Here is a 21,700-nt window from a genome sequence, read left to right on the forward strand (position 1 = left end):
AGTCATCTGAAACATATAGACAGGAAGCACTGACCAGGATGCAGCGGGGAGGAACCGTCCAAAGTTAGAGTGCACCCAGGTGGCCGTGTTGACAGTGAGTCAGGTGGCAACCATGGATCTCAACTAGGTCACTGCAGTTTACACAAACAGAAAAGCATAGAGGAAATGCAGAATTTATGAGCCTTGGAAACATTAATGATAGGGGGTAATTAAAATAATAACAAGATTTTGTCATTCATAATAACTGAAATATAAAAACAAGGCCTTGGTTTTACAGGAGATGATAAGGACTTCAGTATTTTCTTCATTCCATGAGATTTGAAATCCAGGGGAAAATATTTAGGACATGGTGCAGTTTGTTTGAGAACAGTTAGAAATTAAGAAATAAATTCCCATTGTGAGACCACCTGACCTGCCTCTTGAGAAACCTGTATGTAGGTCAGGAAGCAACAGTTAGAACAGGACATGGAACAAGAGACTGGTTCCAAATAGGAAAGAGAGTACATCAAGGCTGTATATTGTCACTCTGCTTATTTAACTTATATGCAGAGTACATCATTAGAAACTCTGGGCTGGAAGAAACACAGGCTGGACTCAAGATTGCTGGGAGAAAGATCAATAACCTCAGATATGCAGATGACACCACCCTTATGGCAGACAGTGAAGAAGAACTAAAGAGCCTCTTGCTGAAAGTGAAAGAGGAGAGTGAATAAGTTGGCTTAAAGCTCAACATTCAGAAAACTCAGATCATAGCATCTTGTCCCATCACTTAATGGCAAATAGATGGGGAAACAGTGGAAACAGTGTCAGACTTTATTTTCCTGGGCTCCAAAATCACTGCAGATGGTGATTGCAGCCATGAAATTAAAAGATGTTTACTCATTGGAAGGAAAGTTATGACCAACCTAGACAGCATATTGAAAAGCAGAGACATTACTTTGCCAACAAAGGTCTGTCTAGTCAAGGCTATGGTTTTTCCAGTGGTCATGTATGGATGGGAGAGTTGGACTGTGAAGAAAGCTGAGCGCTGAAGAATTGATGCTTTTGAAGTGTGGTGTTGGAGAAGACTCTTGAGAGTCCCTTGGACTGCAAGGAGATCCAACCAGTCCATTGTAAAGGAGATCAGCCTTGGGTGTTCTTTGGAAAGAATGATGAAACTCCCAGTACTTTGGCCACCTCATGCGAAGAGTTGACTCATTGGAAAAGACTCTGATGCTGGGAGGGATTGGGGGCAGGAGGAGAAGGGGACGACAGAGGATGAGACGGCTGGATGGCATCACCAACTCGATCGACCTGAGTTTGAGTGAACTCTGGGAGATGATGATGGACAGGGAGGCCTGGCGTGCTGCGGTTCTTGGGGTCGCAAAGAGTCGGACACAACTGAGCGACTGAACTGAACTGAGAGTCCAAGACGAGATGAGTTCCCTACACCAAAGCAATTATGTACACTCAATGTAAATGACACTTAAGAGTAAAGGAATATAAAGAAAGAAAAGCAGACCACGAATAGAACAGTGAAGAAGCATTCTCATTTAGGGACAAGCCAAATGGATGTGAGAGAGGACACCCAGGATAGGCACCAGAGAGTCTGGAGTAGGATGACACAGAAATTCAAGAAGGATTTATACCAAGAGGAAGTGGTCAACAATACAAAAATTGTAGAGCTGTCAAGAAGAAAACTGAGAAAGCTCAACAATATTTAGCTATTGGTGAGTACTTGCAAGGTCTTTTGATTTACCTACTGATAGAGTAGATTTTAAAAACAAGAGTTACTACCAAATCCAGACCTTATATTTGCCAGTATTATGCTTTTATTTAGAAAATTAAGTTCATGTCAACACCTAACAACTACTTTAAATACGCAGCTTCCATATCTAAAGATTCTTTACTAATGAGGGTTCATTAACTCAATGCTGCTGCTGCTGCTAAGTTGCTTCAGTTGTGTCCAACTCTGTGCAACCCCAGAGACAGCAGCCCATCAGGCTCCCCCGTCCCTGGGATTCTGCAGGCAAGAACACTGGAGTGGGTTGCCATTTCCTTCTCCAATGCATGAAAGTGAAAAGTGAAAGTGAAGTCACTCAGTTGTGTCCGACTCTTAGCGACCTCATAGACTGCAGCCTACCAGGCTTCTCCACCCATGGGATTTTCCAGGCAAGAGTACTGGAGTGAGGTGACTTCTTCACATTAACTCAATCAGTATCCACATTATTTTTGTATTTTTTCAGTATTTTAACACTTCCCTTTCCGGTATATGCTTTTATAACCCCAGTATAACATAATTCCTGGTAAGAATCTTAACTGATCCATAAATAAACTGAACAGTCATCTCCACATATCTTATTTTTTTGGCTGTTTTAATCACAGTTTGTCTCTGCATACTTTATTTAAAACTTCTTGCCTGGAAATATGCTGACCTATAAATAGACATTTAAGAAGCTATATATAAACCTGCTTTCTAAGTTTTTGTACTTGTGTAAATCTTGATAAGACATATTATTACTAAAAGCAAATGTATGTATGTGGGGTTATGGGAAAATTAACCCCTTGCCTCCTAGTCTGCATATATATGCACACACACATATGTGATATAGAAGTTGTAATATGCTTCAGTATTTTCATAAGTAATATTGTCTGTGTCATGTAGAGATAGCTTATGTACTTCATATGTATACAATTCAATTTTGTATTATATTATATATATAATTCACTCATAGCATCACAGATAGAGGATAGATTTTTTTAATAACAAGAAAAGGCTACTAGCAAATTTGAGCCTCATGTTTATCAGTAGTATGTTTTTATTAAATTTTATAAATTCAGCAATTGCTTATTAAGTAAAACCTGATATTGCCTAAAATTTCCATGTTCACATTTTATGAAATCTTATGAATCCCTTCCTTGAAAATAATAATGGTATTTTTCTACTGCTAATAAAAGTAGTCTTCATAAATTAGTTATCACAATTATACTGTTTATAGATTATATACTGTGCTTTTTATATCCAAGAAAATTCTGAGTCAGATGCACTAATTTGGTTTTGTTAACATTAAATTAGCTGAGTCAGACATCAGCTACTAATTCAAACTTCATCAATTTTCCTTTTAAGGAAGTTAAAAGATCACCATCTAGCAGAATTTTTGACATAAGAATTTTCTAAATTTGGCCTCAAATTGAAGTAATTAATATTTTAATCAAAAATTTTAAAATGATAGTGATTATAAATTAATTTTTATATATTTTCTAAAATAAATCCTAAAAGTAAACTTCAGATTAGAAAATAAAAATCAGTATTCATTTATGATATTCTAAAAAATAATGTTATTTATTTCTGGTTGCACTGGGTCTTTGTTGCTGTGCAAGGGCTTTCTCTAATTGTGGTGGGTGGGGGCTACTCTCTAGTTGTGGTGCTCAGGCTTCTCATTGTTGTGGCTTCTCTTGTTGCAGAGCTCAGCCTCTGAAGCGTGGGCTCAGTAGTTGTGGCACCCAGTCTTAGCTGCTCCGAGGCATGTGGAATCTTCCCGGACCAGGAATCGAACCTGAGTCCCCTGCATTGGCAGGCAGGTTTTTTTCCACTGTGCTACCAGGGAAGTCCCTAATTTATGATATTTTTAACCACATAGTTTAACAACTGAATTGGTTTTTCTTTCATTTGAATGTTAACTATGACTTTCTAAAAATTTTCTTACTTTTTATGTAGATTCATATTTTTAAAGAAGAAACATAATTGCTTGCAATTTTATGTTATTGAATACAAATTTGTCTTTTTTTTTTTCCCATTATTTTTTGTTAATGGAACAAGTCCTAAACCAGGAAGATTTAATTCTACTCACTGACTAGTATTTTAATTTTAAACATTTGAACTGGTCTTAAGGATGTTCAAAAAATTTAGGTATAGAATTCTAATTTATTTTTTAGTGGCTATGCCCACTACAAACTATTTGACTTTTTCCCTAGTTGCATAAAAACCATTTATATGTTTGGTATGAAAAGACAAACATGGTAGATGGCCAACAGATACATGAAAGCTGCTCAGCATCATTAATGCATCACATTTGCATCAGGAAAATGCAAATCAAACCCCAATGAGCTATCCCCTCACACTGTGAGAATGGTTATTAGCAAAAAGACAACAAATAAGTGTCAATAAGGACTGGAGAAAAGGGAACCCTTGAGCACTGTTTGTAGGAATGTAAATTGGTACCAATACTATGGAAAAGAATGTGGAGACTTCTCAAAAAATTAAAAACAGAACTACCATGTGATCCAGCAATTCCAGTTCAGAATATTTTTCCAAAGAAAACGAAAACACTAATTTGAAAAAATGCATGTATATATACATTGCAGAATTATTCATGATAGCCAAGATATGAAAGCAGCCCAAGGGCTCATTGATAGATGAATGGATAAAAAAGGTATATATATATATATATATATATATATATATATACACACATATATATATTCCAAGGTGTGTGTATATATATATATGGTATATATATGTATGTATCCATATATATGGTATATATATATGTATGTGTGTGTGTGTGTGTGTGTGTGTGTGTGTGTATATATATATATATATTCAGTAAGCCCTAAAAGAGAAAGAAATCTTGTCATTTGTACAACAAAGATGGACATACAGGGTATTATGCTAACTGAAATAAATCATAAAGAGAAGGACAAGTCCTGTATAACCTCACTAACGTGTGGAATCCCAAAAATAAAGCAAATGAACAAACACAATAAAACAGAAACAAAGTCATAGATACAGAGAACATGTAGTTGCCAGAGGGGATAGTGGGTGGCTGGGGAGAATAAGTGAAATAAGTGAGGGAAATTAAGAGGTAGAAAATTTCAGCTTTGAAATAAATCTTAACTCTTAAAAGCCTTAATTGCTAGTAACAACCAAGAAGCAAGTAATTATGAATTATTTGTCATATCAGCATTTCCTGATCAGCAAACAGGAATAGTCTACAGTGAAAGTGAAGTCGCCAGTCATGTCCAACTCTTTGCTACCCCATAGACTGTAGCCTACCAGGCTCCTCTGTCCATGGGATTTTCCAGGCAATAGTACTGGAGTGGATTGCCATTTCCTTCTCCAGGGTAGCTTCCCAACCCAGGGCTCGAACCCGGGTCTCCTGCACTGCAGACAGATGCTTTACCGTCTGAGCCACCAATTTCTTTCTTCAATATGGTATAAGACATGTGTCTAATAAGATGGCTCAGACGGTAAAGCATCTGTCAGTAATGCAGGAGACCTGCATTGATCCCTGGGTTAGGAAGATTCCCTGGAAAAGGGAACAGCTACCCACTCTAGCACTCTTGCCTGGAAAATTCCATGGATAGAGAAACCTGGTGGGCTACAGCCCTCGGGGTTGCAAAGAGTTGGACACAACTGAGCAACTAAGTGCACAAGTTAGCTTTAAGCTACCAGAAAAAAAAAAAAAGTATCTTAGATTGACATACCCAAAACATAACTATTTCTAAAGAGTTAAAGAGTTCATCTGAAAACCCCTACCTCATTTACCTCTATTTTATAAATTATGAAAATATCATCATACCAGTTACTTTTTCTTTTTGACAGATTTGCAACTATATATATAACATGAATTTATTGACCTTCAGTAAACCTAGGAACAATAAAAGACATGTCTGTAATGATTAAACCAACAAGCTTAAGCTACCATTGATAACAAATGATTAAACCAACAAGCTTAAGCTACCATTGATAACAAATATTAATTTAATACTGAATATTTCCTAGACCACATGAATCTGAAATTCATTCTGGCCAGTTTCCTTTATATTTAGAAATGTTTAGTTTGTAAGTACTTAAAGTCAATTAAATAGAACTCTTATAATTTAATTTTGATAATACATTTCTAAGGTACAGACATAACATATGCCTAATATACACACAGACATAAAAGCAGACATAATTAGAGATCTCATAGCTTCATTTTAAAACTTGATATGAATCAGGTATTACAATATTATCTTTGTTGTTGTTCAGTTGCTCAGTCGTGTCCAGCTCTTCACAAACCCATGGACTGCAGCACACCAGGCTTTCCTGTCCTTTACTATTTCCAGAGTTGTTCAAACTCATGTCCATTGAATCAGTGATGCCATCCAGCCATCTCATCCTCTCTCTTCCTGATTTCAGTATTTCCCAACATCAGGGTCATTTTCTCATGTGTTGCCTCTTCACATCGAGTGGCTAAAGTATTGGAGCTTTAGCTTCAGCATCAGTCTTTCCAATGAATATTCAGGGTTGATTTCCTTTAGGACTGCCTGGTTTGATCTCCTTGCTGTTCAAGGGACTCTCAAGAGTCTTCTCCAGCATCACAATTCAAAGATATCAGTTCTTCAGCACTCAGCTTTTTCACTGTCCAACTCTCACATCCATACATGACTACTGGAAAAACCATAGCTTTGACTATATGGGCCTTTGTCAGCAAAGTGATGTCTCTGCTTTTTAATACTTTGTCTAGGTTTGTCATAGCTTTCCTTCCAAGAGGGCTTCCCTAGCGGCTCAGCTGGTAAAGAATCCACCTGCAATGCGGGAGACGTGGGTTTGATCCCTGGGATGGGAAGAGCTCCTGGAGAAGGGAATGGTTACCCACTGCAGTATTCTGGCCAGGAGAATTCCATGGACTGTATAGTGCATGGGTTCGCAAAGTGTCAGACATGACTGAAAGACTTCCACTTTACTTTCTTCTAAGCAGCAAGCATTTTTTAATTTCATGGCTGTAGTCATTGTCTGCAGTGATTTTGGAGCCTCAAAAAATAAAATCTGTCAGTGCTTTCACTTTTCCCCCTTCTATTTGTGATGGCACCAGATGCCATGATTTTAGTGTTTTAATTAAAAGAAACAGGTTAAAGAAACCTCTTAAAGCTCAACATTAAAAAAGAAACGTATCTTTCCTCAAGGTTAGTACCCTCGTGTTGCCTGCTGCAGTTGCCATCAGACCTTCCTAATCATTGACACGTCCCTAACCTCCCATCAATGGTGACTGGCCTGGCACCCTTCTGGCTTTCCTTTCTTTTCAGAAACAGGTTTCTGTTTCTTTCTTTTTTAATGTTGAGCTTTAAGCTACTTTTTCACTCTCCTCCTTCACCTTCATCAAGAGTCTCTTTAGTTCCTCTTCACTTTCTGCCATGAGTGTGGTATCATCTGCATGTCTGAGGTTGTTGATATTTCTCCCATCAGTCTTGATTCCAGCTTGTGATTCGTTCAGCCCAGCATTTCGTGTGACGTATTCTGTTAAGTAAGCAGGGTGATAATATATAACTTTGATCTACTCCTTTCCCAATTTGGAACTAGTCAGTTGTTCCATGTCCAGTTCTAACTGTTGCTTCCTGACCTGCATACAGGTTTCTCAGGAGACAAGTAAAGTGGTCTTCCCATTTCTTTAAGAATTTTCCACAGTTCACTGTGATCCACAGAGTCAAAGCCTCTAGCACAGTTAATGAAGCAGAAGTAGATGCCATACTGTTCATGAGATTCTCACAGCACGAATACCAGAGTAGGTTGCCATTCTCTCCTCCAGTGGACCATGTTTTGTCAGACCTCTTCACTATGACCCGTCCATCTTGGGTGGTTCTGCATAGCATGGTTCATAGCTTCACTGAGTTCACAAGCCCCTTCACCATGACAATGCTGTGATCATTAAGAGGTTTAACTATATATATATATATATATATATATGTATATATATATGCACACACACATAAATAAAGCAGACTTGTTTGGGGCTTTTTATTGTTGGGGACCAACAGGGAATCCCTTTGGCTCATCCAACCTTAGCTAATGTGTCAAACTTTAATTTTAATCATATTTATATCTACATTACTTATCCCATTTCTTAATAACCAGCTAAAGAGTTCTTATCCTTTTGGGGTGAGTCTCTTTAAAATTTCCACCTTTTGGGAAAGAAGCTTCCAGACTTTCTCCTCAGTTTTTTCTTATTTCCCTGTTAATAGACCTAATAAACATTAATTAAGCTAATGTTTTTATTAGACCCCTTTAAGTGGAGCTGAGACAAATCAGCCTTCCTAAACTGGTTTATTTTGTTTGTTTTAGTTCTTAGATCAGTCATATATATATATAAAATATATCCACCTTCTAATTTGCCTTTTCATATGTACCCATAAAATAGCTGTTGATAATAAGAACTCTCTAAAAGTTTACCAATTTAGAGTTCCTCCAATTTAAAGAATCCATCATCTGGCCATCAATGAGTATTATCTTAACAAGGATTCAAATCAATAAACCCAAGAGGTACTCCAGAAGAGACTGCAGAAGAGGTAGCCTTCATAAGATATAGAAAGTTTACTCTCAAAAATGTCTAAGAAAGTAAAGGTCTTCTTTGTACAGGTGGGCACAATGGAAGTTAAGATGACAAAGTCCCTTGAGAATTGGCCCAGCCAGACAAAAAGGCTGCTCAGAATTCCAGTCTATTTGACTTACTGCCAAGTATACACTGTATGCACACATTCTGGATGGCAGAGACCAAGCCCTCAAAACACAGGAAAAACAGGCTAAGACCAGGTAGAATATTTATATCTCAAAGACACAGGGAGAGAAATGCAGGTTCCCCCTAGAAGGGCTCTTGTTCCTTTAAGGTCAGAATTCTGAAGAGATATTTTCCAAGCTGGTTTTTTCAAGCTGTGCCTGCAAAAATGATAATAATAATTTTGAAATGTTAAAAACTCTAATTTGGCCATTCTTAGAACAACATTTTCTTTAGTTTCCAATTAAGTACTTTTGAGAATATATTCTCTACACATATAGTAAATCCTCCCAGTGTCTTTCAACTAAGGATAACTTAGGTGCTGCTTCTTGAAACTAAGTTTCAAGGAAAATGTACTCCTGTAGCAAGGAGCTTAACACCACCAAATAAAACTCAGTATCATCAGTCAATAATGGCAGCTCCGAGACCCAGAAGAGACTGACCCAAATTCGTCTGAACTCTCCAAGGAGGCCTCTCTGCTGGTACCAAGGCTCCAAATACTAATAGAGTTCAAGTGAAGGAGAGAAGCTTGTTCTGGGTTCCTTCATTGGTTACCAAAACTGTCAACTAAAGAAAACAAAAATCCACAACTCTTAGCTTTTAGCTAAGAGTTATGTTTTATTTGGGGACCTTGTTGAGAACTGTAGACCAAGAGACAGCCTCTCAGATTGCTGTGACCCAAAAAGGTAAAAGAGGAGCCAGGTGTTTTGCTGTAAAAAATATATATATACATATATATATGTATATATATATATAAAGTGGTTACTGCTCATCACAGCAAACAGACATCTCAAGTTTATGATTTTAGTGCTTTTCAATGTATATGAAAATGCAAGAGTCTGGGTTAACTGAAATTATTCCTTTGATATGTATCAACTCTCTAGGGTTGTTATCCTGTTTTTCTTCATCCTGAATTCCCCTCAGGATGCACTGCCCTGGCTGATGCAGTGACTGACAGCTTGATAGCAGGCAACAATCTCTGTCCACATTATATTTAACTTTCATACATTTCTATTGTTTTTATTTTGTTTTGTTGCTAAATCTGTCCCACTCTTTTTCAACCCCAAGGACTATTGCCCACCAGGCTCCTCTGTCCATGGAGTTTTCCAGGCGAGAATACTGGAGTGGGTTGCCATTTCCTACTCCAGGGGATCTTCCCGACCCAGGGACGGAACCCCCATCTCTTCTGTCTCCTGCACTGGTGAGCGGGTTCTTTACCACTGTGCCACCTAGAAGGCTGATACATTTCTGTAAGTGTACCTAAAAAGAACCAATAAAGATAAAATATGCTGTCAGAATTGATTATTTTAATACATCTTAAGCAATCTGAATATTTTCTTCCTCAAAAATTTCATTCAACACCATGGAATCTGAGAAAGTAGCGCCTGGTTGGTATAAAGCAACTCTATTTAACTAAGTTTATTTTCCAGTCTTACTATAGCCCAAACATTGTAAAGGGTTAAATATATGTATACCATCTGTATATACGTAGTTTAATATGTGAAATTTTTATAATTTCTCTCTTCAGTACTATTAAACAAACTGGGTACTTAATCACTATGAACTCAACTATAGTTTCCTCCTCAATCTTTAAATTTCTATTTTCCCAGATGACCTACTTTAAAGGTTTCTCTTTAGTATTACAGAAACCGCCAAACAAATCTATGCAAGCAATTAAAGGGCATTGTGTGAGATCTGAGGAACACATTGATATATTTACTTGCCTTCATTTTAAATCAATGAACTAATATGGATCTGTATATAATACCTATTTGGTGGGCAAGCTCACCTTGCTTAGAAAACAAGCTACTTCTGTTAGCTCTTATCTCAGAACTAGTGAGAGTTAATGATGATTTTTATCCCGAAACCAGATTCATTAGAGCAGCAGGATGGCAGAGCAGCTGAAAGCATTCCAAGGAAAGCCAGAGGAGTACCATGCCAGGCACCATTGCTGGCAGGTTAGGGACGTGCCAATGATTAGGAAGGTCTGATGGCAAGTGCAGGAGGCAACACAAGGGCACTCGCCTTGAGAAAAGACCTGTTTCTTAGTCCCTGCTTGCTTCACGTCACTGGTATCTGTGTGCCCTGAATACCTGCCCCTCCCGATACAGTACAAAGAATGATCTTTGTACTATAGCCATTATTCTCTTAGCCTCAAAGAACAGAACACATTGAGTTTAATTACCCTGGTTGGCTGTACACAAACTCTAATCCTAGTCATGGTGGAAACCTGCCCAATCTTTTATCCAAGAGCACACAACGAAGGGCCAGTAATATTTTTAGTTCTTACTCATTGAGAAATGAAAATAAATATAATAGGAATAATATGTAAACTTAAAACACGTGAATCACACCTTGAAAGGAATATAGCTTGGAAAAGGAAATGGCAACCCCCACTGCATTATTCTTGCTGGGAAAATCCCATGGACAGAGAAGCCAGGAGGGCTACAGTCAGTGGGGCCGCAAAGAGTGGGACACGACTGAGCACAGCGCAGCAGCAGCTTGCACATAACTAGGAGAAGTTGTAGGACAAATGTCCCCAACCTCTGGGCTATGGACCCGTACCTCCTGTCACATCAGCGGCAGCTTTAGATTAGAAATAAAGTGCATGATAAACTCAATGTGCTTGAATCATGCTGAAACCATCCTCCCTAACCCTGGTCCATGGAATAATTACCTTTCACAAAATCGGTTCCGGAGTCAAACAATTGGGGGCCGCTGTATAAGGGCACCGTCCCGCTTCCTTTCAGAACCAAGATTCACTCCCTCAACTTCTGAGAGCTGCAGATGACTCACAGCTAAGTCCCTCTCTGAGCACGGCCCTGGGCAGGAGAGAACTCCCTCCTGAAAGTTCCTGCTTCCTCTTCAGGAGCTGCCAGCATCCAGTGATTGGTTGATAAAGGGGAGCAATGACTCACCCCCTGGTCTTGATACAGGACAACCTCTGGAAGGCCAGCTCAGCTTCAGAAACTGTCATAAAATCAGCTGAGCTCTCTCCTACAGCTGCTTTGCATCTCAGCTTCTCTCTCTGCCCAACCCTAGTTCCTTTGCTTCCTTGTAGGGGATCGTTCTCAAGAGCCTTCCTGTAAAAATTCTGAGTGCAAATCTCCACCTCAAACATTGTTTTCCAAGAACTGACCTAAAACAGTACATTTTCCAAAGCGAAGAAAGGCATTCACTGAAGAAAATTTTATTGAGCCAATTCTCATACTCCCAGTTTTATTAAAAGTATTGTATGTTTAGTAGAAATGGCTTGAACAAGGTAAAGTTAGATTTTTCTCTCATAAAAGAAGTCTACAGGAGACAGTCTAGAGCTGAGATAATAGTGCCATGAAATCTCTCATCAAAAATTTAAGTTTCTTCTGTCTTTTTTCTTCACCATGTTGAGCCTTTGACCTCCATCCTCATTTCAGCTCAGAATCCAAAACAGCTGCTGAAGCTCCTGCCATCATGTCTGCATGCAGGTAAAGGAAAGATAGAGGACAAAAAAGTTATTTCTTTGTAGTTGTCAAACTCTTTAAAGAATATTCCCCAAATCCAGTCCATAAACTTCCACAAATATCCCTCTGGTGACTGCTGTTTGCCAGTGAGTAGGGAAAATAATTTTTAGTTGGGTCCATGCCATCCATTGGAGAAGGAAATGGCAACCCACTCCAGTATTCTTGCCTGGAGAATCCCAGGGACGGGGGAGCCTGGTGGGCTGCCCTCTATGGGGTTGCACAGAGTCGGACACGACTGAAGCGACTTAGCAGCAGCAGCAGCATGCCATCCATGATAATATTTATATCAGTTACCAACAAAAAGGGGAGAATTATGAATGAAAAAGGAGAAGAATGCAAGAGTAGAGAATGCAACTACCAGGCTCTGCCTTACATAGGTTAAGAGAAAAGTCTCTACTTAAAAAAATAGAAAGCAAGAATGATAAGTAGTGTCTGACCACAGGCTCCATGTGGGGAGGTACCAAGAAGTGATGAGAACTACGTTGGGCCAGAGAACACATCTAGTCTAATGGGCACAGCAGAGCCTGCCTGGTCCTGTGAGAATGAAGTCCAGTTTGGTTTGACATTCCAATTTTCCAAGAGAAACTAGCAATCCAGATTTTTATGTGAATTTTCCTTACTTTAAAATCAACACCCACATTTTAATAAAATTCTATGTCTAAATTTTGTAATCTGGATCTCACCTTCAGTTTGCAATCTCTGAAAGAAAAGTCAGTTTTCCTTGGGGCAACTTTTTAGTATATGTGCTGTACGATAAGAAATGGACTGTGTATCAAATCATGTTGTATACCTGAAACTAATGTAATGATATATGTCAATTATACCTCAATTAGGAAAAAAAGAAATGAACTCCATTCCTTTGCAAAGGTGTGGGAGGAACAATGTGAAATGAAGGGGCAGGAAACCAGATCCTTCAGTCAGGACAAACTCTTATACATCATCTGTGAGCAGTGAACCCACCAGTCACCTGGCCCTCATATCCCCTCTGCCATTCAGAAGGGGCTTGCTCTGAAGTCGGCGTGGGGTGGGGTGGGGTGAGGTGGGGGATGGGGATGGGGGTGGCTAAGCAGTATTTTTACATGCACAGTTCTGGATAATTAACCCCTGCCTGCCCTCAAAGTGCTGATGCACAAACCTGTTCAAATTTCAACTGCATGTCCATTCCTTGTAGTTTTCTTTCATAACCAGCAGATGGCAGCAAATATTGATCGGATTTGGGCACTATTTTACACTTACTGGAGAAGGAAATAGCAAACCACTCCAGTATTCCTGTCTGGAGAATCCCATGGACTGAGCAGTCTGGTGGGCCACAGTCCATAGGGTCACAAAGAATCGGACATGACTGAAGTGACTGAGCATGCATGGATAGCATTCATTACACGTTTATAGTTCCTGTTGATTCATATTCTTTGATTTGTGTCAGTAAAAACAACGAGTCATTCACATTTGCCTCACTCATTGCTTTTCACACTAACAAGCATTTTACACCTGATTTATACTTTTGAAATGATCATTGTGAAAGTCAATTATATGAAATAATGGAGCAAACATCTTAATTTATTCCTTGATAACACAAGGATTATCGAGGCTTCAACATAGTGAACTGGGAACTTCCAGATGTTCAAGCTGGATTTAGAAAAGGCAGAGGAACCAAAGATCAAATTGCCAACATCCCCTGGATCATCGAAAAAGCAAGAGAATTCCAGAAAAAAACGTCTATTTCTGCTTTATAGACTATGCCAAAGCCTTTGATTGCGTGTATCACAACAAACTGGGGAAAATTCTTAAAGAGATGGGAATACCAGACCACCTTACCTGCCTCCTGAGAAATCTGTATGCAGATCAAGAAGCAACAGTTAGAGCCGGATATGAAACAATGGACTGGTTCCAAATTGGGAGAGGAGTTCGTCAAGGCTGTATATTGACCTGCTTATTTAACTTATATGCAGAGTACATCATGCGAAATGCCAGGCTGGATGAAGCACAAACTGGAATCAAGATTGCTGGGATAAATATTAATAACTTCAGATATGCAGATGACACCACCCTTATGGCAGAAAGCAAAGAGGAACTGAAGAGCCTCTTGACTGAAAGAAGAAAGTTGGCTTAAACCTCAACATTCAGAAAACTAAGATCATGGCATCTGGTCCCATCACTTCATGGCAAATAGATGGGGAAACAGTGGAAACAGTGACAGACTTTATTTTCTTGGGCTCCAAAATCACTGCAGATGGTGACTGCAGTCATGAAATTAAAAGACACTTGCTCCTTGGAAGAAAAACTATGACCACCCTAGACAGCATAATAAAAAGCAGAGACATTACTTTGTCGACAAAGGTCCATCTAGTCAAAGGTATGGTTTTTCCAGTTGTCATGTATAGATGTGAGCGTTGGACTATAAAGAAAGCTGAGTGCCAAAGAATTGATGTTTTTGAATTGTGGTGTTGGAGAAGAGAGTCCCTTGGACTGCAAGGAGATCCAATCAGTCCATCCTAAAGGAAATCATCATCTCTGAATATTCATTGGAAGTACTGATGCTGAAACTGAAGCTCCAATAGTTTAGCCACCTGATGTGAAGAACGGACTCATTGGAAAAGAGGCTGATGCTGAGAAAGATTGAAGGTGGGAGGAGAAGGGGACGACAGAGGATGAGATGGTTGGTTGGCATCACTGACTCGATGGACGTGAATTTGAGCAAGCTCTGGGAGTTGGTGATGGACAGGGAGGCCTGGTGTGCTGCAGTCCATAGGGTCACAAAGAGTTGTACATGACTAAGTGATTCAACTTAACTGACACAAGGATATAAAGTTTAATATATACCACCAAATAAGGATTACCTATTTAATCTTGACTCTGGGAGTTGCTCTTAATAAAAGACTATATTTTTTGCTGTTTCTAAATAGAATACAACCACTTCAGTACATGAACATTTATTACTATTATTTTATGAATAATACCCACATTTGCCCAAATCCATCCCTTTTAAAATGCACAGCATCTTTTTACTCACCTGGAGATGCAAATAATAAGATATATATTGGGAATAATTATTAAGAAAAGCTCCTATGTGGCATTAAGTTAAACTTGTTTTGTATTATCTTTTGAAGAATAGCAGTTTTTTGAGTTTTTGTTATGTCAGCAGTGATTATGGCATAAATAGATCTCTTTGAAGAGAAACAAAAGCCAAACTCAATAAAGTAATGCAAATCTTAGCAGAGATTACGTCTGCAGAACAATTACTTCCTTATTTCATGGTTCAAAATTTTATACAACACAAACTAAAATCTCAATAACCTATAAATAAAGAAATATGGAAAATGAACAATCAGGCTACACAGGAAAGAAGGAGCTCCATCATGAGAAATAAGAATTACCAGTGCTTACAGATGCCAAACTCAAACTCTAAGTTGTTTGAGTTTAAGAGATGCAATGAAACCTAAAAATGATTGTTTTTGGGTATTAAAAAGTAACAGACTGAGGAAGATCTCGTGACAGTTCTAATCAAAATTTTTGTGAAGTTTAAAAAAAAAAACAAAGGAGCACATGTTATGGATTGCATCTCTGAATTACAGAATCACAAAAGTTGAATAAGTGTGTAAATTTTCCTCATTGTAGCTTTGAGCCTGCCAGAATCCTATGAATTTTTTTTTCTTTGGGCATGTTTATCTGGCCTTTGCTTGATTGCTTCCACTGATCCAGAGCTCTGGATGTTTTACTATAAGATTTTATTTTCAAACAGCTCTCTTTGTTATAAATTCCCTCTTTACAGAGATCTGAAACTGGTCTTCCTGTAATATCTGCTCATTGGTCTCTTCTGGAGGAATAGTTTTAAACATTTTTGTTTTGGGTCACAGACTACTTTGTGAGATTTATGTAAGTTATGTACCCTCATCTTAGACAAAAGGCATTCCTACTACTGAAAGGATAAAATCTTTTCTACATGATAATTCTTCAAAAGGTTACAACAACATCACATTCTTCTTGAAAACAACCTTACTAATTTCTTCAATTCCTTCTTTCCTTCCTTTCTTCCTCTTTCTGCCCCTTCATTCATTTTTTGGAACAAGCATCATCCTAAAACCCATTCTGTGCCAGTTACTATGTTAGACACTGGGGACATCAAGAAGACTAAGATACTGTTCTGTCCTTGAGGAGTTCACAGCTTAACTGGGAAGACAGATCTGTAAACAGATGAGTGGTACTTACTTAGTTGCTCAGTCGCGTCTGACTCTTCGCAACCCCATGGACTGTAGCCTGCTAGGCTCCTCTGTCCATGGAGACTCTCCAGGCAAGAATACTGGAGTGGGTTGCCAAGCCCTCTGCTAAGGGATCTTACCAACACAGGAATCGAACCAGGGTCTCCTGCATTGCAGGCAGATTCTTTACCAACTATCAGGGAAGCCCATACATTTCCTTTAGGCACTGGAAACATGGGTCTGAAATTTGGGACAGAAGCCTCCACTGGAAATAAAAGATTTGGAATTTTTGTCCTTGGTGGCCAGTCCTGAGAATGTATGAGTTCACATGGAGGAGGCATATAGTGGGTGAAAAACATGGAAGGCCACCAAGGAGAGAACTCAGGGGAATACTGGCATTTAAAGGGCACTGGAAGAGGAGGAGGAAGCGTTAATGAAGGCGATTGACAGTAGACAGTTGGAAAACTAAAACTCAAGGGTATTAACAGCAACAGAAAAAGCTATCGCTCTTTAAAAAAAATTGGAATGCCCAGTAAGCCCCAGGCATTATGCTAATTGCTAATCTTATTTCTGCACACACACCCCTCCCCCACCCCCACTATGAATAGCCCATTGCCCAGTGCTATCATTTTCTGTTGATCTGTGGCCACGCCTACAAGTCAAGGCCCCTCCCATGCCTGAATGTTTCTTGCTCTTAGTTTCCACTGGGCTGGGTGTTTATGTTTGCACTAGTGCCACTCATTTATATTGCTCAATTATAAATCCTTTCAAACATTCTCTCCCTTGATTCCACGATAAATATGTTACTGTCATATTTCAAATGCACGAAGTTGTTGGCACATTTTCAGTCCTATAGGTATGTGCTGCATAGATGTATTAATTTAGAAATTCTTTCTCTGTGATGCCACCTCTAAAATGAAATTAGAGAAAGGGTTAACATACTATATGATGCACTTTGTCTCATTCCTCTTTGGATCTACATAAATCATATTCTCTTAGACAGTGATTCCCAAACCTGGCTGGGTATCAGAATCACCTGGGGAGCTTTTTAAAAAATGTAAATTCCAGAGTCCCATCCCAGATGTACTGAACTAGGTAGCATGGGATATTTGGGGCCAAGAAATAGGTATGTGCAATATTAATAAAATATTTCTTAGGTGATTTTGATATGTTCACTTCACGGGCTGCCATTTGGGAATCCTTGACTAGGGTTAGAAACTTCTGAGAACATTGATTAAAAATTGTCAGTGATTTTAGAGTGCTATTTTCTCTCTCAGATTCTCTCTCAGAAAGCAAGCAATTTTTAAAAAATCTTGCTGTTTTTCTTCTTGCTATAAATAATAATGTTATAAAAATTATAAACATTGTACAAATAAAAAGGAAGGTAATGTAGCTTCCTAATTTCCTCTTGATATGAACAATTCGGTGAACACTTAGTATTTTTTTCCCAATGCCTTTGCTAGGTTATTTTTTCTGAAAAAAATTAGGTCATATTCTACTTTGGGAGGTGTTTCACTGATGGTTCAGACAGTTGAGCATCTGCCGGCAGTGTAGGAGACTGGGGTTCAATCCCTGGGTCGGGAAGATCCCCTGGAAAAGGGAATGGCAACCCACTCCAGTATACCTGCCTGGAGAATCCCATGGACAGAGGAGCCTGGCAGGCTACAGTCTATGGGGTCACAAAGAGTCGGACATGACTGAGTGACTAACACTAACTATATTTTGGGAATCCAGACTAAGAGCCTGCATTTGGAAGCCAAGTTTATCTGGGTTCAGATCTCACGTCCAGTCCTTATTGGCATCCTTGGGTAAATTATTAAACCCTCTGAGTCTCAAATGGAAATAAAAATACTACCTACATCATAAAGTAGAGGGCTTACTATAACATGCAAAATCAATTCTCAATAAATATTAACTTTTTATTATGGTTATTATAATGGCTTCCCAGGTGGCGCTAGTGGTAAAGAACCCACATGCCAATGCAGGAGACATAAGAGATGTGGGTTGGATCCCTGGGTCGGGAAGATCCCCTGGAGAAGGGCATGGCAACCCTCTCCAGTATTCTTGCCTGGAAAACCTCATGGACAGAGGAGCTTGGCAGGCTGCAGTATGGGGGGTCGCAAAGAGTTGGACATGACTGAAGCCACTTGGCACATTTGGTTATTATTATAATTGCAATTGCTACCACTAAACTTGCTAATACTATAGGCATTTTTATGTAATATATATTGAACATCCTATTACTATAAGCTTTTCTTAATTATTTTATATTAATGTACAATAATTTATTTAACAAATGCCTTACTCACACTTACTTAGTTTTTTTCCGCCCATTTTTCATGATTGTAAACAATCCTGCAGGGAATATCCTTGTACATATGTCTTTTCATATTTGTATAAGTGTCTCTCCAATACAGGGGAATTTTGAGGCAATGAGTATGAATATTTTAATAAGCTTCTTCCCATTAGCTCCACAGTTTATTTATAAATAAAATGATAAATCACCTAACAGTGTAGGAGACTGTTTCTTCACATACTTGTCCGAACTGGATATTAACATTCTTCCCAAGTTTTGCTAATAAGCTAGGTAAAATTATATATCATTGCTGTATTGTTTTGCATTTATTTCATTTTTAGAGAAAGGAAGCATTTGTGTGTGTGTGTGTGTGTGTGTTTCTCTTTTTTTTTTAGTGTTTTATTTTTTTAATTTTAAAATCTTTAATTCTTACATGCGTTCCCAAACATGAACCCTCCTCCCACTTCCCTCCCCATAACATCTCTCTGGGTCATCCCCATGCACCAGCCCCAAGCATGCTGTATCCTGCGTCAGACATAGACTGGCGATCCAATTCTTACATAATAGTATACATGTTAGAATGCCATTCTCCCAAATCATCCCACCCTCTCCCTCTCCCTCTGAGTCCAAAAGTCCGTTATACACAGCTGTGTCTTTTTTCCTGTCTTGCATACAGGGTCGTCATTGCCATCTTTCTAAATTCCATATATATGTGTTAGTATACTGTATTGGTGTTTTTTTTTCTGGCTTACTTCACTCTGTATAATCGGCTCCAGTTTCATCCATCTCATCAGAACTGATTCAAATGAATTCTTTTTAACGGCTGAGTAATACTCCATTGTGTATATGTACCACAGCTTTCTTATCCATTCATCTGCTGATGGACATCGAGGTTTTTTCCATGTCCTGGCTATTATAAACAGTGCTGCAATGAACACTGGGGTACATGTGTCTCTTTCAATTCTGGTTTCCTCAGTGTGTATGCCCAGCAGTGGGATTGCTGGGTCATAAGGTAGTTCTATTTGCAATTTTTTAAGGAATCTCCACACTGTTCTCCACAGTGGCTGTACTAGTTTGCATTCCCACCAACAGTATAGGAGGGTTCCCTTTTCTCCACACCCTCTCCAGCATTTATTGCTTGCAGATTTTTGGATCACAGCCATTCTGACTGGTGTGAAGTGGTACCTCATTGTGGTTTTGATTTGCATTTCTCTAATAATGAGTGATGTTGAGCATCTTTTCATGTGTTTGTTAGCCATCCGTATGTCTTCTTTGGAGAAATGTCTATTTAGTTCTTTGGCCCATTTTTTGATTGGGTCGTTTATTTTTCTGGGATTGAGCTGTATAAGTTGCTTGTATATTTTTGAGATTAGTTGTTTGTCAGTTGCTTCATTTGCTATTATTTTCTCCCATTCAGAAGGCTGTTTTTTCACCTTGCTTATATTTTCCTTTGTTGTGCAGAAGCTTTTAATTTTAATTAGATCCCACTTGTTTATTTTTGCTTTTATTTCCAATATTCTGGGAGGTGGATCAGAGGATCCTGCTGTGATTTATGTCTGAGAGTGTTTTGCCTATGTTCCCCTCTAGGAGTTTTATAGTTTCTGGTCTTACATTTAGATCTTTAATCCATTTTGAGTTTATTTTTGTGTGCGGTGTTAGAAAGTGATCTAGTTTCATTCTTTTACAAGTGGTTGACCGGTTTTCCCAGCACCACTTGTTAAAGAGATTGTCTTTACTCCATTGTATATTCTTGCCTCCTTTGTCAAAGATAAGGTGTCCATATGTGTGTGGATTTCTCTCTGGGCTTTCTATTTTGTTCCATTGATCTATATGTCTGTCTTTGTGCCAGTACCATACTGTTTTGATGACTGTGGCTTTGTAGTAGACCCTGAAGTCCGGCAAGTTGATTCCTCCAGTTCCATTCTTATTTCTCAAGATTGCTTTGGCTATTCGAGGTTTTTTGTATTTCCATACAAATCTTGAAATTATTTGTTCTAGTTCTGTGAAAACTATGGCTGGTAGCTTGATAGGGATTGCATTGAATTTGTAAATTGCTTTGGGTAGTATACTCATTTTCACTATATTGATTCTTCCAATCCATGAACATGGTATATTTCTCCATCTATTAGTGTCCTCTTTGATTTCTTTCATCAGTGTTTTATAGTTTTCTATATATAGGTCTTTAGTTTCTTTAGGTAGATATATTCCTAAGTATTTTATTCTTTTCGTTGCAGTGGTGAATGGAATTGTTTCCTTAATTTCTTTTTCTACTTTCTCATTATTAGTGTATAGGAATGCAAGGGATTTCTGTGTGTTGATTTTATATCCTGCAACTTTACTATATTCATTGATGAGCTCTAGTAATTTTCTGGTGGAGTCTTTAGGGTTTTCTATGTAGAGGATCATGTCATTTGCAAACAGTGAGAGTTTTACTTCTTCTTTTCCAATTTGGATTCCTTTTATTTCTTTTTCTGCTCTGATTGGTGTGGCCAAAACTTCCAGAACTATGTTGAATAGTAGCAGTGAAAGTGGACACCCTTGTCTTGTTCCTGACTTTAGGGGAAATGCTTTCAATTTTTCACCATTGAGGATAATGTTTGCTGTGGGTTTGTCATATATAGCTTTTATTATGTTAAGGTATGTTCCTTCTATTCCTGCTTTCTGGAGAGTTTTTATCATAAATGGATGTTGAATTTTATCAAAGGCCTTCTCTGCATCTATTGAGATAATCATATGGTTTTTATTTTTCAGTTTGTTAATGTGGTGAATTACATTGATTGATTTGCGAATATTGAAGAATCCTTGCAAAAATATGGAACGCTTCACGAATTTGTGTGTCATCCTTGCTCAGGGGCCATGCTAATCTTCTCTGTATCGTTCCAATTTTAGTATATGTGCTGCCGAAGCGAGCACGAAAGGAAGCATTTAAAACAATCTATTTGTATCTTTTTTTTAGATTTAGCTTTGTATTTTCCTGTGTGCCCCCTGGTTTATCTTCTTTTTAAAGAATATTTTTCCTTTTTTACCTTACTCTTTTCATTTTTTTTCTTCCACTCACCTTCTAATTTTCTTTCTCCTTGATTTAGTATTTGAATGATATTTTATGTCAAGGTCATTTTCTATATTCCCTTAATATTAGGTGTTCTCTCAGCCCCTTCAAATTATCTCCTCTTTATTTGCCTTTTTTAAGCAGAA

The 21,700-nt window shown here is 38.4% G+C and overlaps 1 non-coding gene across 1 annotated transcript; it reads right to left on the reverse strand.

Annotated features, from left to right (window-relative positions):
• Positions 1-21,311: 21,311 nt before the first annotated feature.
• On the reverse strand, positions 21,312-21,418 carry LOC138434969 (U6 spliceosomal RNA). The gene has a single exon (XR_011255015.1). It is a non-coding gene; the product is annotated as a U6 spliceosomal RNA (small nuclear RNA).
• Positions 21,419-21,700: the final 282 nt, after the last annotated feature.

Source organism: Ovis canadensis, chromosome 2 (genome assembly GCF_042477335.2).
Source record: "Ovis canadensis isolate MfBH-ARS-UI-01 breed Bighorn chromosome 2, ARS-UI_OviCan_v2, whole genome shotgun sequence".
Lineage (NCBI taxonomy): Eukaryota > Metazoa > Chordata > Mammalia > Artiodactyla > Bovidae > Ovis > Ovis canadensis.